The 17,654-nt window shown below is 40.4% G+C and overlaps 1 protein-coding gene across 1 annotated transcript in view; it reads right to left on the minus strand.

The window, feature by feature from the left end:
- GALNT2 (polypeptide N-acetylgalactosaminyltransferase 2) overlaps positions 1 to 17,654 on the minus strand; it is an 85,642-nt gene that overhangs the window by 66,864 nt on the left and 1,124 nt on the right. The window lies entirely within an intron of this gene.

The raw sequence follows: 17,654 nt of genomic DNA on the forward strand, positions 1-17,654 counted from the left end.
CAGTAGTGTTAGAACAGAAGAGTACAATGACCATGATTCAAACGCCTCACAGAGTTCTGCAAGCACAGTGGAGCCATTCCACCCTCCTGTCCAGCCCTTCACACCTCCCTAAAAAGTTACTCCTTAGGGTTGGAGAACTCTCTATACCTCCATGTGATTGTGTGTGTGTGTGCGCGCACGTGTGTGCGTGCGTGTAAAATAAGTCTTCGTTTCCTTTTATGTGAACTGTTTTACACTCACACATGGGGCTCGTCATTCTGGCACTTCAACCAAAAGGCAAGTGTTATGCCAGATGAATACCAAGCCTCTTAAAAGAAAATTAAGAGCCAAAAGGTATATCAAAAGAAGTCATTTCTATATGTAACCAGCAGAGCACACAATAATATTTTTATATGGTTAGATCCTAAGATCCCGTGAGCAAAGTTTCCCCTCATGGAAAGGGTGCCCCCAGCACCTGTTTTAGAAGGGGGTAGGAGATTTTTACCATCCTGCTCCTGCAACCTCCTAAATATCTGCATTAAAGGGTGACCTTTCAGAACAGTGTGGGGGTGGCATGGGGGCCAGATGGAGAGGGGGAAATTGGCAAAAATTGCTTCCTCACCCCCTGCCATCGGCAGAAGCCTGTGCTAGATCAAATGCCCTTCCATTCATAGAAGGACTCCTCCTGTACATGGAAGGTAAGGGAACACAAAGAGGAAAGTGCGAATGTACTCATGTTCTGCTTGTGGGCTTCCCATATTTATCTAGTTGGCCATTGTGGAAACACAATGCTGGACAAAATAGGTCTTTGGTCTCATCCAGTATGGTCCTTCTCATGTTCTTAAGGGCACCTTAGGATCCAACCAACAGAATTGCAAAAAATGAACAACAAGGGCAAGGAAAGAAGTGATGCTGTTAGCTTGACAGCCTCCAATTCTACTGCCCCTAAAGTGCAGTCAACTCTAAAATTAATTAATATTCCACCACCCCATAGAGGAGAAATATTACACAAATCAAGTAGCCATATTTTTTCTTCAATAGAAGTGAATGCATTTCAAAACTCTCTCGCTTTTGAGAGCTGACTCAGTCCTGGCTCAGGCAGTTCCCATCTGCTAAGTGTGCTTTGATACTTAATTAACACAAATGCATTCAGAAGAAAACATTACTAAGAAAGCTGAAAATAAGTGCCATAAAATGATGAGGGGACTTGGAAAAGTTGGATAGCCTTTGTACATAAATAAGTGAGATAAAATCCTTGGAATTCAAGCCAGGCTTTGGCTAGCAAGCAGGAGCTTCTCCTGTAGAGTCTGGTCCCCTGAATTCTATTCCAGGCTTCTTTCTGAATTATCAGTTAATACTTTTTTAAAAAAGAGTAAGGCTGTGACACATGGAGATCAGAGTCACACAGCCAATTGCTCAGTAACAAGAGAAGTTGCTCCCACCTACCAGTGCTCTGGCCAATGAATCCAATTTCACTGGAATGGCTGACAACCCTTAACCCATTTTAATTGTATTAATATTAAATTAAGTAAGTAAATATTATACCTTAGATATCTGATTACTGAATGTTATTTGCCCATCTTTTTCTAAAAGATTATGCTTGGCTTATACCTTGATTTTTTTAAATAATCAAATTCTGTATAAAACAAAGTATTAATAGAAAAAATAGGGTTTTGCTGCTTCACATTGACTTATGATGCCCTCTGCCACAAACCAGGATACCCTTAGATCCAGTCCTTGTCACATAATTTCTAACTCAAAGTCTTAATTAAAAACAACTCTTATGAAGTCTGGAATTATATATGGAATCTTCTTGCATTGCATGACACAGAGAATTGTTATGTAATGCTAAGCAAATGCTACAACACTAGAAAAAAATACAGCTTTTGTAAAAGGCCAGTCCCAATGGGTTTCAGATACAATCAAGGTGGGTAGTTTTGTACATGCTCACAACTGTAAGTGGACTTCTAGTAGTCATAAATGGTTGTGTATGTTATAGAAACAAGCTCTGTGTGAGGTTCTGCTGCCAGAGAAGACAGTACTGTGCTATGCTGATCAACTCTAGCTTAGTATAAGGGTGCTCCATATATTCCAAGTTACAGAATTTGATTATCATCACACACAAGGACTGGAATGTTTACAAAAATAAAAAGGTATTTGAAAGAAGCATTCCCATGGTTCTGTGGTTTCAAAGTAACTACTAAACTGAAGTTGTCCTGGGGATGTAAGTGGTCTAACTGTGACGCTGAAGTAGTTAGATGATTTCCAACCATCCAACATCAGCTACTCAAATGAGGCGCAATCTGATACAAAATTATTAGGTAAATCACTGGTTGATGTCTTTTGTTTATTTAAACCTTACTCTCAAGGAAGGACAAAACATACTTTTCTGGAAGCCACCCTACAGGATCACTGGAAAAGCACAGACAACCAGATACAAGCGAACTGTATGCAATAGGAACTACCACCGCACCAGACAGAAGCTGGGTTATCAATAGTGCAGACATGAAGTAAAGCAGGGGTGCTCAACACAGCGCCCGCAGGGACCTCGAATGGTGCTCACGAAGCTCTCCATTCCTGAGCCTCTAGCCTTGCTATTTCTCTACACCCAACCCCTTTCCTTGCTATTTCCCTCCCTTCCCCATTCCTAGCCTTCTTCTTTCCCTCACTTCCACTCCCCACCTCTTTACCTCACTGTTCCTCCCCCTCCTAGCCTCTAGCCTCACTATTTCTCTCCCCCACCATCTCTTTTGACTACCCTGGCCCCCACAGCAGCCATTATATGACTAGCCACATCATCTATGGGAGCCATTTTGTGATGGTGCCCACAGCAGTTTCTCAAATTCCCAAATGTGCCCCCAAAAGGTTGGGGACCACTGAACTAAAGGCTTGTGCTTAACATTATCTTGTTGGTGACAAAAGATGTGCTCTAAAGAATGAGTTACCATGTTAGTCATAGCAAAAACAAGGAGTTCTGTGACATTTTTAGAAGACTCACATAATGTAACATAAGCTTTCATGGCTAGACCCTGCTTCATCAGATGCAGCTATACAAACTGTCATAGCATATGATTCTCTCGTGACATCCTAAAGTCAACACCATGGAAGTAACCTTCCAAACATCCATTTAGGCCAACTCATACTGTTATATTGTTTGTTATTAATTAGTTGAACATTTGTCTACCCTACCTGTAAGTCAGAAGATATCTCCCCCACTCCCACTTTCCCCATGGGAAGGGGGCACTCATCAAGGTTAACCTATCTTGGAAATCTTGCTTTGCAGAATGCTTGAAGACAGAGCTCTTGATGCTATGCATGCTTACTCAAAAGTTAGTCCCATCAAGTTCAACTAAAGCCCTAACACACCAGTGCTATACATCCATACTAACTTCTACTTGCAACACAAGTAACTCCCCTGCAATCTTGCTGTAATATGACAACCTGATGACATAACACACCCTATACCAAGTAATTATTTGCTGGTTAAGGAGTCTCAAGACTAGTTTTAAAGAATGCAAGTATACATAGCTTATAAGACAGGTGTTTGCTGCTAACCACTGTTCCCCCAAAAGTGCATTCATGGAATGAAACTACTGGGACCATTATTCCAGCCTACTATATTGGAAGGAATTGATATCAATAGCATCCTTCACATTTTCTCTTAGTAATGTTTTTCCAGTATCAAAATATATGAATTCTATATAGGTGATTCACAGTCAAAGGACTTGCAGCCATCAACATCAATTATTAGCATTAAGCCGACAAGCCTATGGCATATTGCAGTCTCACCAGTATGACATTTGTTTAACGTTTCACAGTTTTCAGTAGTCATTTCAAGTCCTCACAGCTATAATAGATGAAACCAAGACAGCAGTACGAGGAGAATTCTTGCACTTCAAGGTATACGTACCCAGTATGAGTACATCAAGATGAATCCAAGGATCCGTATATGGTATTTGGAAGAACCTGACAAACATCAATATGTGCCCTACAAGTAGAGGCTTTCCTCAAGCACTAGCAAAAAAGAAAGCCATCAGCTAAAATGGTTAAGAACATGTAATGGTTAAGAACCACAGAACACTAAAAACAGACAGAATAGAGCCAAGTGAACCTGGGAGGAGGGGGCTAAAATTTTGCAAACATTCACAAAAGCCATTTTGGGGTGGGGTGAATTTTGCCTGCAGATTCTCTAGTGGGGTGTTCTTTGAGCATCACCAAGTTTCCTGCTGTGAAAAGGTTATTCTGGGGGGGGGGGTGTTGGGGGGGGCAAATGTGGTTTAACATTGGGGTTCAGATGCAAATTCTTCCTTGCACACAGTTTCTTGGGGAAGTTACTTGTGCTTTGAAACTAGGGAGGTGCCCACAGCAGCCACTCTGCAACTAGGCCCATGACAGTTCCTCAAATTTTCAAATGTACCCATAGGTCCCAAAAGGTTGGGGACCCCTGCACTACGGTGTGGCAAAACAGGAAGGGGTAGCCTGGATACATGAATGTGCATCCGAGTGCAGTCTCTCCACATTCTATAACCATTCGAAGAGATGATCTCATATTGCTATTGAAAGTTTAAAGTATTAAAGATAAAAAGCATAACTGCATTTATGTTATTAGGGAGCATGGCAAAAGTATTTTTCACTCTGATATGATAGCCTAGATGATAGCCTTAGGATAATAAGCATTTCAAGACTTGCTCGAGCTGACACACAATTACAGGGGGGGAAATTTCCTTCTACAGCTATGTGCTTCACAGGCAGAGGAAACTTTAGTTAAATACTTTGGAAAGGAAGAGGGGTAAGGAAGAGCAATAACAGAAAAAGCCTGTCTACAACTGACTGAACAACCTCAAATGCCATAAAGCAAGAACAAGTTGAAGCTAGGGATGGCACAGACACCCACCTGGGTCCAGGAGTCCAACAGGCTCCCCTCTCCTGCGCCCCTGGACCGCACCCGCCGAGCCCCTGGCCTCACTTGCCCCTGTGTGCGCCCTCCCAGATGCTCCCCACACTCACCCGGACCCATCCCCAAGCACCTGCCATTTTGCCAAGGGATTAATTTTTTTTTTTTTTTTAACAGAGGGAGCTAATTAAAAATGCACATATTAAAATACGAGCACATTTGGGCTGGATAAACTAAATCTATGCAATTTTAGAGGCATTATACCTCTAATATTATGTAGATCAAGCTTTCTCAGCCTTTCTCAGCCCAAATGTGCATATTTAAATACGCACGTTTTTAATTAGCTCTCTTTTTCGTTAAAAAACCCCTCGGCAAAACAGCAGGCGCTTGCAGATGGGATCCGGGGTCACTGCAGGTGGCTTGCCAAGCTCATGAGGGCTCAAGAGCAGATCTGGGAGAGGGGGTCGAGCGAGGGAGGCACTTCAGCAGGCACCTGCCAATCCCAGTCAGGGGTGGGTTCACACATTCCTAGTTGAAGCAGCTACAAATTGAAGCCCTGAAATTAATACAAGAGAGATGTTACAACAGCATTCCCCACCTGGTGCCCTCCAGATGTGTTACCAACTCCCATCATCCCCAGCCAGGATCAGTGGCAGGGATGGGAGGTGTAGTCCAACCCATCTGGATGGCAGAGTGCCTTACATTTCTTAAAGCAAACCACACAGAAGGACCATTGTCTCCACCATACAGACACCTAAGCACCGGTCATTTCATATTATACACACTATCGAGAACATCAGATATTGAGCAATCTCAGTCAGGCAACACTAACATCTGTAGTGAAACACTGCAGCCTTTATTGGGTAGCCACAAGACCAAACTCAAATCTTCTTCTCTGAACAAATCCAACTGCAGTTCAATAAACAACTGTCAAGTTTTGAACAAGCCAGATAAGGGCAATAATTTGGTAAATTTTTTTTTTTTAAGGTAACGCAAAAGAGTGTCAAAAGATTTTAAAAGCTGATCTCCAACATAGATCTTTCAGTGTCAACTGATTTCAGTAGAGCTTCCTCTATGTGAAAGGACTCCATTACGAAGCATGTCAAGAGCCCTCATCTCAATTCCTCAAATACCTTTTCGTTACTTATGAACTGCTTACTATTCTGGACATTACATAACTTACTAATGCTTACTGCATTATCTTCTATAATCATCTACAAGGTAGCACATTTTGCAGACGAGTTTAGAGCATTCTGATAGCTGCAGTAAATGGAAGGGTATGTTTTAGCTTGCTTATTCCAGTACCCTCCCAGGTATTTATTTCAATATTCTCCTTCTAAAATGATTACATATTGAGGTTCCAAAAGTAATTCATGTAACTTTTATGAGTAAACAAAGCATAATTCCTACAGAGACTTGCCTTTCTTCCTTTTTAAGTTTTAGGCAATAAATATTCATCTCTATTAGCCTTTGAGGGAACTGTTGCTTATTTCTTCAGCCTGCAGTTTGTTCATTAGTTTTGCTTAGCTGTTGTGTTTGTGATGGTTTTATTAGGTCAGTTTTCATCTTTATCTGTGAGCCACCTTATAATTTTTTTTAATGGAAAGGCATCATATAAATGCTCAATAAAAACAAATAGCTCCCTGAACATCCAACAGTAGCGCTAGTGTCCATTTTCCAGTTGTCAAATGCAAGTCCTTGCTTTCCAAAACACAAGACAGTACATTTTAGAAATCATCTCTATCATCAGAAAAAAATGCACAGTGCAGCAGCATTGTGTTATACAGCTACATGTATGCTTTAAAAACAGACTGACAAATACAAGATTTATTTGAGTTTCCACAGGCTTGATTTTATTATGTAAGTGAACTGTTCAATTCGTGAAAAAGCAGTTGTTACTGACAACTGCTTTTTCACAAAATTTTAGGAACAGTTAAGTTTCAGCTTGCTTTGGAAAGCCCTCCCCATCCCCCTTTTTGAAAAATGAAGTTTCTTACTGGCAGCTGGGATTGCTTCAAAACAAAGTGAGGACCTTTACCTGCTCCCATCTTCTTTTCCCATGAATGCCTGTGGACCACACGTGAGGCTTAGAGACATTTTTAGGAAATGAAGATGGCAGGTGGATGCAGGCTGATGCTTTCATCTGCAGTGTACCCATTTTGTGATAGTGCCCACAACAGTTTCTCAAATTGCTAAATGCACCTATAGGCCAAAAAGGTTGGCTATTACTGCTCTAGAGACTAGAAGAAGGGTCTGAAGCCTGACATTCCTTGTTGGAAGGAAACTGAGGGACAAACAACGCAGTTGGGAGGAAGAGACAAAAGTGCACATGCATGCCTTCACTTGGGAAACCGTGTGGTGCAAACTGCCTGGTCCAACGCAGCTTCCATGGAAGCATGAACTCTAACATAGCAAAAATGGAAGAGTATAATTCTAGAGGAAGGGGGGAGCTTTTTCTGGGTATCAGAGCAAAGTATAAAGATTTAGATACAATGTTTTTCCAAATAAATGAAAAATGCTAATTACAAGAATAAATGGGTATATCGTCTATATCAGTAAAGCAAAGTAAGTTGTATTGGTCCATAAGAAACATTCCAAAATCCACAGTCAGGCAAATAACTTTATTGTTGTGTTGTTCAGTCGTTCAGTCGTGTCCGACTCTTCGTGACCCCATGGACCATAGCACGCCAGGCCTTCCTGTCCTGCGCTCTCTCCCGGAGCGTGCTCAAGTTCATATTCATTGCATCCGTGATGCTATCTAGCCATCTCATCCTCTGCCGTCCCCTTCTCCTTTGGCCTTCAGTCTTTCCCAGCATCAGGGTCTTTTCCAGAGAGTTTTCTCTTCGCATTAGGTGGCCAAAATATTGGAGCTTCAGCTTCAGTATCTGTCCTTCCAATGAGCACTCAGGGTTGATTTCCTTTAGGATGGACTGATTTGACCTCCTTGCAGTCCAGGGGACTCGTAAGAGTCTTCTCCAGCACCACACTGCCTTGTTGTGGCGAAGGGGCTTGCGTAACTCAGTGAAGCCATAAGCTATGCCGTGCAGGGCCACCCAAGACGGACAGGTCATGGCAGAGAGTTCTGACAAAATGTGGTCCACTGGAGAAGGAAATGGCAACCCACTCCAGTATTCTTGCCAAGAAAACCCCATGGAAAAAAATAACTTTATTAAGACCAACCAAATAGCAACAAAATGTGGTTGGTCCTAATACCCTAATTATAAAAGTATTGCCTCTGACAACGGATTTCGGAGTTTTTCTATATCAGTGTTGTTCTTTGTCTCATTCCACTGACTAAAAACATAAAAGATACCGAAGTAAATTCATTATACTTTTTAAAAAGATCCTGAAGCAGCTTCATTGTGAAAAAGGGGAAAGATTTGCTTCTTTTTAAGGAAATCTGATACAAGGAAAAGGAAGCCAGCATACACAGCAGTCCAGGAGTCCTAATTTCTTAAGGATGTTTTTGTCAGTTTAATTGAAGGGGCAAATTGTAAACTGTGGTTATAGACAGTTAATTGCACCAATTTGTTAATTAAAGGCTTTTCAAGATGTGTATTTCAGAGTAATTAATCTGCAACCTAATCTAAAAAGTTTCCTGAAAGGCTAATACAATTTTTGAGGCAATAATGCTCCACTGCTTGAAGGGCTCCTTTCCTTCTGACACTGTACACTTCTCTTTTTCACAAAAGTACTGCTTCACACGAACAGCTTCCCCTATGAAAATGACATAACAACGCATCATGCAAAGAAGAAGTGTATTAAGAAACCACAACATGCCCATGTCATATTTATAAGGAAATAGCAAGAAAAACCAATCTGGAAGACTGCCTTTTACAATACACTAGCTATGAGCCTGTCAGTCTGTCAGACAACAGATGGAAGACTGACACAAGAAGCATTATCTAACCTGTTTCTGGCAGTACAAATCTCAATCACAACTCTGCCATAAGCATGATTTGAAATCTCATGGGTAAGCAATATGTATTCATTGCCTCCCTCAGAAGAACCTCCATCCATGGTTGATAGACCACACTGGCTTCTTCCCACACCCACCTTGGCTGTCCCTTCCCCGTCAGCTGTCTCTGGGGAAAATAGCCAGGCTCAAAAGACAGGCAAGGAGTCAAGACTACACTTTGAATGCAGGCAAGGGTGCTGTTCCTTCTGCACAGGAGCCAAAACTAGCTAATGTCACAGATGAATGCATCAGGAACAGCAAATGAATCTTGAGATGTCTCTATGCAGGACAAAAATGTAGATTTTGTTTAAATGGCAGAAGCTAGGATATCCATGAATATTTCTGACAAGAATACAAGATGTTTTAATTAATATATCATCTTGAAGTAGAGCTGCTATTAAAATAACCTGCTAAATATTAAACACAGTTCTCATCCCTCACAGCAGGTTATTATTGTATTTTTTAAACAATTATTTTGTCATTCAGCTGTCACCTAGAGAGAACATCAGAAGAAAGCCAGATGTTTTACTAATGGAACTGAACAAAACATTTAGTAATTAACACTTCAAAAAAATATCATTAACTAATTCACTTTATATGTGGCACTAACAGCTGGATAAAGCCCCCAAAATCAGTTGCCAATTTGTTGAAACCATTATTTAAAAGCTGTATCAGTGGGATTTTCAAACAGCTAGCAAGCCTGAAATGTAAACTGCTAGTACTAACTGGAATTTGTTTTACGTAATTTTCAAGACAGGAAGGACACAATTTGCCACTATTTTAGAGACTTGATTGACTTTAGCAAATTTGATTGATTTCTATTTGCAAAAGGATGTTTTTTGCCAGAACTAAATTTTACATGTACTACTTACCAGCAATTACTTTAACATCTGAAGCTTCATCAAGTCAACTTTAAATAGTTATTTCAAACAAGAATATACTCATTTAGGATGAAATCTTCAAGCTATACAAAAAGCAGAGGAAGCTATATCGGTCCATAAGAAAAAATCCAAAATCCACAGTCAGGCAGTACCTGTATTATTTTTATTTTATTTATTGCATTTTTATACTGCCCAATAGCCAAGGCTCTCTGGGCAGTTCACAATTAAAACCATAAAATTTAAGACATAATATAAAATTTTCAAAAGTTTAAAAGTACCAAAGTAAAAACAAAGTAAAAAAGCAGTTAGCCTGTGTGAAAAGATATGTTTTCAGGAGGCGTTTCAAAAATGTTACATTTTCTGCCTCCCGAACTGCACGAGGCAGGGTTTTCCAGAGGGTGGATGCTGCTACAGAGAAGACCCACCATTGAGGTTCTTCATGGTGACATTCTGTTCGTTTTCGAATGATCAGCAAGGCCTCCTCTGAAGATTTTAAATATCATCTGGGTATATATAAGGGAAGGCGGTCTGCTAGGTATCCTGGTCTGAAGTTATTTAGGGCTTTATATGATAATAACATAACCTTGTATGGGGCTTGGTAGTAATAGGCAGCCAGTGCAGTTCTTTTAACACAGGTGATATGTGAGTGTAGCTAGGTGTCTCACTGAGTACCCCAGCTGCTGTGTTGTGCGCTAGCTACAGCTTCTGATCCCACACTATGGACCTGTTCCTTCAGAAGGAGTGCAACCCCATCCAGAACAGGCAAACACCCCAATTCCCAGACCTGGAAACCATCAACCCATAGGGTCTCTGTCTTATTGGGATTCAGTTTCAGTTTACTGGCCCCCATCCAAGTCATAACTGCATCCAGGCACTGGTTCAGAACGTGCACGGCCTCTGCCGATTCAGATGTCACAGAGAAATAAAGCTGGGTGTCGTCAGCATACTGGTTAGAACCAATCAATGTCACAAAATAGTGAGCAAGGTCTTGAGTTTTCCAGATCTCTTTATCAGGACAGACATTAAGCAAAACAGGGGACGGGGGTGGTGGTGGAAGGGACAGAAAAAAGCTTGCTTGTTGTTATAACCAAATAGTTTTCATTTAGTCACACTAAAGATGAATGTAGGGAGAGACTGCAGACTTAGGGCAAACTCGGAGGCGACCAACTGCCCGGCATTTGCAGCTACACAGCCAATTTCAGCTGTCTAGCTAGGACAACATGGAGTGAGGGGGGGAGGCCAGACAGCACATAGGAAGCATCTTAACAGTGCTTCCGCTGTCCCCTCCCCTCCTTGCCCCCAGGAATGTCTGCTTTCCCCCATTCCGCGCTGCTCTTCTGAGCGTGGAGCCAGGGACAAACCGCACCACCTATGAGGTGGGGGGGAGCTGGGAGGTGGTTTTCTGGGAACCGTGCTCAGAGTGCAAGCTCAGTTCTCAGAAAATAAAAAATCCTATGGCTGTCTAACCGCTGTCTGGCAGCCATAGGATTGTACTCTTAATTATATTAGGTTCTACTAGGTCCTACACAGGCTACAGATTTCTTTGCTTTTTGAGTGTCTTGGAAAATGCCAAATTTAGTCATTCAGGAGTGACTCCTAAAATGGGAGGAAGTTACATCTGAAGGTTACATTCCCTCCAACCACTAAGTAATTCTACCCCTTTCAGCTTCTACTAACTTTTTTTATCTAGTATACCACAAAAAATCAATCTTGAGCTTTGCTAATATAAAACCTACCATGTTCCTTTCTCTTTACTTCTGCTGTCTATCTAAAAAGGAACTTATATGTTTTGCTTAAGGCTGGAGGCAGATTTGGATAACTTTTGGATTTTATATTTTCAGAGATGGGGATTCAAGACATTGAGTGCTTCTTTATCCCAGCAGTGCAAGGTAAAACATGAAACCTGCAAAGCACCTAGTAGAGCATAATCCAATTAAGCCTGCAATTGCAGACTTTGTGGCTACATTATCAAGACAGCTTTTCTCTCCCCTACCCCGCCCTTCCCTTAACTTCCAGCCTGATTAAGCATTCTGGAGAACCTGAAAACTTGCTCACTATTTTGTGATATTTTCTGTTGATTCTAAAAAAGATGTTGCCCAACTGTGGATTTCGGAATTTTCAAGTTATGTTACCCTGTTCTTCAACCCAGCATTCCTTTCAGAACACTTCGCTCAAACAGCAATAATGTAGCCAGAAGATATATTTGCCCTTGAAAACAATGTTCTTCAAGAATATGGAACACACACGCAGACCTATTCTGGATTAACTACCACTCTCTGGCTCTCTAATCAACAACCTAAATTAGAGTTCTAGGAAAACAAATCCATAATTCTACTACTTAATGACCTGAACTGAAAGTACAGAAGAATGGTAACAGTGTAACACTAACTTGCGGTAAATGACAAACTCCTAATTCAATATCTTGAATAAGACACTGATTTGTCCATTGTTCACACACTTTTTCTGCTGAATAGTTTCTGCATGTGACTGTACATGTAGTGAAACTAGCCAAACGTAGCTCACCACTTCCATCACCCCCGGCCAGCATGGCTTAGCTGCTGAACACTCATTCATGAGCTTGTTATAAAACAGGTGCGGAAGGAAGGCATAAATGGGAGAACACTGCACTAGTAACAAGCTTGACAACATTTTAGAGTATTTCCATGTAAACAGAAATTTATTACCGGATATCTACTTATAAAGCTTTGTAGAGTTGTTAAACTCAAAGAAGGCTAAACTAAAATTATATTTAACCATTTTAAGCTAAAATGGTTTTCCTTAGACCATGACATGTTTTAAATCATTTTGGAAGAGAGGCTGAGAGAAGGAAAAGGGAAATAATTCCAACACTTTCGCAGGTCACTGGAAAACAGCCAGGACTGCCTCATTCAATAAGCCACTGTTCCCCTGCCTGGCAAACATCCATATATGACAGCCACATAAGTCACCGGCATGCAGCAGTAATGGCAAGTTATTCATCTTCAATTAATTAAGTAATCTAAGTTTTACACACACATACAAAAAGGTACTCCAATTTGCAATTCACCCATTTAAGTATTTTTAGCAACACACTTAGTGAGAGCTGCCTATTCAGTTTGGGGATGTGATTCCATTTTGTGAGAAGCTTGACAAGAATTAATGCATCATATTATATACTATTCCATGCCCTTCAAAAATGAGGCTAATCCTAGCACATCATTAATTTGCTGAAGTACCCACAATATGTTTTAGAACAAGCCATGGTTTAAGGCTGAATATCATGTGTGCAGCAAAATCATAGCTGGCTGGGGATTTCGGTCAGTCAATCGTGCCCTTTATTTTTGTTATCATGCCCTTGATTTTTTTTTTTAATCATGCCCTTGATTTTCAGGAAGTGTTATCTAAAGAGAGAAAACAATGTTGCATCTTGTACTTTTTTCTACTTAAAAAAGGCTGTGGCTTAGATCTAGACTTTTCAATCCACAAACAGAAGGGTTCCTGACATCCATAGAAGGCATATGATCCAGGAGAGGAATACTGCTGGCAGAAGGGAAGGGGGAGAATGTTTTACCAATTCTACCCATCCCCTATAGCCTCTTGTTCTGAAGGTACCTCTATTCTAGAAAGTCACTCAAGCCTCTGGAATAGATTTTTGGAGGGTACAAGAGGTGGCAGGGGAAGGGAGAAATAGGCAAAAGTCACCTCATCCTCAGTACCACCAGCAGGAGCTGCATCCTGAGTGGAACTCCATTCAGAGGGTGCTCCCAGTGGTAGAAGCTAAATCTGGATCCAACCCAATAATCCTACCATTTTGTCACATATGAACGAAAGCGGGGTGGGTAGAAGATACACTGGGATCTACTGATAGATCTCTGGGTGATTTGCAGTAGCTTGGCAAGGATTTCTGACTTCCAATTCTTTAATAATAGCAACAAATGAAAAGGCGCCTCCACCCCAAATTAGCCCACTGAAATGAAGAACACCTGGGGGAAAGAGTGGGTTTGTGGATGAAAACCATGAGCTCAATTCTGGTACTGATAACAGTTAATTCTTGGGCTCTGGACCACGTGTCTAGAGTTCCCTGTTCCTTAATTCTAAGTGTATATCTGGCCCCTAAGCCATTATTTTTCATTTGGATCTGGTTGGTGGATATTGGGGTTCTAGCAAAAGCCAAAACAGATTTTGTAAGCTTGAAAGCTGCCCACCCCAGAACTAAAGCAGTCCTTTCTCCTTTGAAAATATGGCCCAGTTCATGTTAATTACCTCACGATTTGCCATGCACAAGTGAAGTGAGTGAGTACATTGTATTCCCATGTACTCCTCACTTGCACTTTTAATCAACAACCTACAATTGGCTGGGTCATATGTTGTTGGCATGACGTGTGAACCCTGAGCGCTGGGTTGTGTAGAGGCTAAACAATGCAGTGCTTAACCCATGGCTTGTTGTGAACTACTGGGTTGTTTAGCCTCTAACAGCCCAGTGCTGCAGGTTCAGACATCATACTAACAACCTACAACTCAGCCAATCATAGGTTGTTCATTAAAAGCAGAAGTAAGGAGCATGTGGGAGGCAGCATGCTAACACATGGCAAATCATGGATTAGCCCACGATTTGCCATTACATGTGAACTGACACTATATGTAGAAATATTTGTTTAGCTCAGGGATAAAAATTATTTATTTTTAACATACATCTAAGACAGCAATTCTAAACACACTGAACAACACAATCGGACTTGCTGAGCAAACATGAATAAGTGTGAGCTGCAAGTATGCTAAAGTGCTGCCTTGTATTTTAAAAGGCATATTTCTATGATCAGTTTATTACTTGATAAACTATCTTCAAAGTATCTTCAAAGTAATATTTTCCTTTAAAAAGCTTGTTAGTTTTGGGTAGCAAGATATCATACCAAACTTGTCCCCACTTCCTTCCTATTCATTACATTTTTCCATTATATGATTCAAACTGAATCTCCATTCATTCACAGGCTATTTTATGCTAAATAATCCTAGAATGTCTACAATTCCAAAAAACAAAACAAAAGTTAATGCACTATCTTAAGTAGCAGGATGATAGGTTTGCAACACAACAGCATCCAAACCAACTCACAAAAGCATGGGTGGCTGGACGGATGCTGGGAGTTGTAGGATTTTTTTTTCTCTGTCTAAACATGCATAGGATTGCACTCTTAGGGCAAGAAGTTGAAAAACCAAATTGGAAACCACTACACGATTGTTAAGGAACAGCTATGCAAAAAAATTCCCAGCAATACAAGATAAACAACCAACTCATTGCCCATGGGCTAAAACCATCCCTTGAGACAATTATATTTGGTCCCTATTGTCCTAACATGATCTGATAAATATTTTGCCCATATCTTCCCTCATAAGGAAAAGTAAATTATTTTCATAAATTGAGACATTTCTGTTACTGCTTTGGGTTTTGTATTTAATCCAGCTATGCTCAAATATATGTTCTCCCTAACAAAGAAGCTCTTACTTCCAGGTAGCACAGTCTTTTATTACATAAAGCCTGATGATCCATAAGGTGAGGCTGTGCTGCAAGGTACACTTTTGGTCCCAAGACCACTGTCTGAAGAATGTCCCAAGAATGCAAATGTTGGCCATGCTTGAGAGAGCTGGTGTAGTACATTGGATAAAAGACTAAGGTTGGAACCAGGAAGTGCCTGGTTCTAACCTCACCTCTGCCATAAACTTATGAGACAGACTAATTAAATAGAGTAGCGTGGTTAGAATGCTGGAAATAAGACCCAGAAGACCAGAGTTCAAATCTCCTCTCAGCCATGAAGCTCATTCAGTGACCTTGGGCCAATCACTATCTTTCACCTTAACCTACCTCACAGGATTGTTGTAAGGATAAAATGGGGGGGGGGGGAGATGCCATCCTGAACTCCTTGGAGAAAGGGTGTAATATAAATACAACAAATATTCTACCATTTCAGTTTTGTACTGAACACTACTAACTAGAGACCAGTAGGCTGATGCCCTCTCCTACGCCTTTACCTTTCTCTACTACTCCCAGTCTCCATATATCATCAGGATATTGTGCATTTATGCACAGCATAAGAAAGAGAGACAGGTGACAAAGAGGAGGGGGAGAAGAGTCAGAAACAGGCTGAAATGTAAAATGAACTAGCATTTTACAGAGCCATTTCTCTTTAAACACACACACATTACAATGCAATGCTATCCACATCTACTAAAAAACAAGTCCCACTGAGTTCATTGGGACTTACTCACAAGTAAGTGTGCACAGGATTGCAGCCTTACAAACAATCTTCACTGAAGGAGTCATCAATTTTCATACCCTATAAACTGCAAGCAGTCCAAACCTGAGTCTACTAAATTTGTATTTCATTGTTATAATGATTTGCTTTATAAGTAATTAAAGGAATAGAAAGATTCAGTGAATTTCCTGATTTGCCAACAGCAGGCTTTCTATTCATAAAACACACACAGCACTTCAACTTTTATTTCAAGGTCTGACATCCCACGTTAATGAGCCTTTTACGACAATTTCAAAAGCTATTACATTTACACACCTCTTCCTCTGCTTACAATTACTAAGCCATTCTAAAGGTTGGGATTAAATGTTATGCTTCATTGAGAGAAAACAGAATCCTAAATCAGCAATCCATGTATAATTGTTCATTTCCCCCACTTGTGGTCACAGTCCTTCAGCACCACTGGGCCATTACTTTAGGCTTTGGCTTTCTTCACTTTAGATCTGTGTTAAATCCTTAGTTGAATTTTGTGGATATTCCACATTTTCTTAACCCCTAAAATAGGAGACCTTATACTAAGTTTAGCATACACTAATGATAAGAACCAATGCAACAGCTTTCCTAGCCATGCTAATATATAATGTTTACAACAGCCTTTATGGACACAAGGCAATTAATTATTCATTTGTTAACACCTCTTTCCATTACTGCTTTGAGTGATGAGGCCTTTGATTCTCAAATTTAAGATGATTACTGATGAAATTTTGGGCACACATAACCAACTGAACAATCAAATTAAAATACCTATAGCTAAAATTTTATCTTGTGTTTCTGTAATTGATCTATTAATCTTTGAAATCCTGTTCTGAACACATAAAAATGCAGATTTTCAAACCACCGGATATGAACTCAAATGTAAATATCAATATATACTTTAATGTTAGCAAAGTAATCTTGAGACATCTCATTACTATTCACTGTTGAACCAAGGAGAACCCAAAATGACTTCCCCTGATCAATGTATATCACCAGAAATATTACCAGCCCAATGAACTGTCATGGGTCTGACAGGCTATTGAAAAAAAATAACAGTACACTGCACATTCAAAGACCCCCAATTTATGTGCTGCATGTATTTAGCAGGATCCAAATATTTACAGAAATATTTCAAGAGGAACAATCCAAGGAACTGGTACGGGGAAAAGGGACTGCTCTTTATACTCCAGAAATCTGATCAACTTGATCAACTCATCTAAGCTAATTATGGTTAAATCAATCAACACTAACACAATATTTAGAAAAATAACAGCTAATGATTTGGGAAAAGGTAGTATTTGGATCTAGATTCGATTATACTCTCAGGATAGGTGGAACGACTACACTACATTATTTCTCCATATGGGGGAGTAACGAATGTATTTCCAAACATCATGTAAGGTAGGTGTGTGCGTGTGTATATAAATATACAGAAAAGAGAGCCCTTAATTCCAGGCTTGAAACCCCATGAATAACCAATTTCTCTAGAAAAATGAGAATCCTACCAGCTTTCCCTATTCCCCTGACAACACTCCCTCCCACGCTAATTTCCCCACAAGCTGCGACGTGGCTCACTCCTGTTGGCTGGGAAGCGACTCTGAGCAGTGACGAGTTGGAAACCAGACCCAAGTCCACAAAGAAACCATCTGCCTTTTTAAAAGAATGCGCTTCTAGAGGGGGAG

The sequence above is a fragment of the Heloderma suspectum genome, chromosome 1 (assembly GCF_057233095.1).
Source record: "Heloderma suspectum isolate Gila_16-S chromosome 1, 16-S_ref, whole genome shotgun sequence".
NCBI lineage: Eukaryota > Metazoa > Chordata > Lepidosauria > Squamata > Helodermatidae > Heloderma > Heloderma suspectum.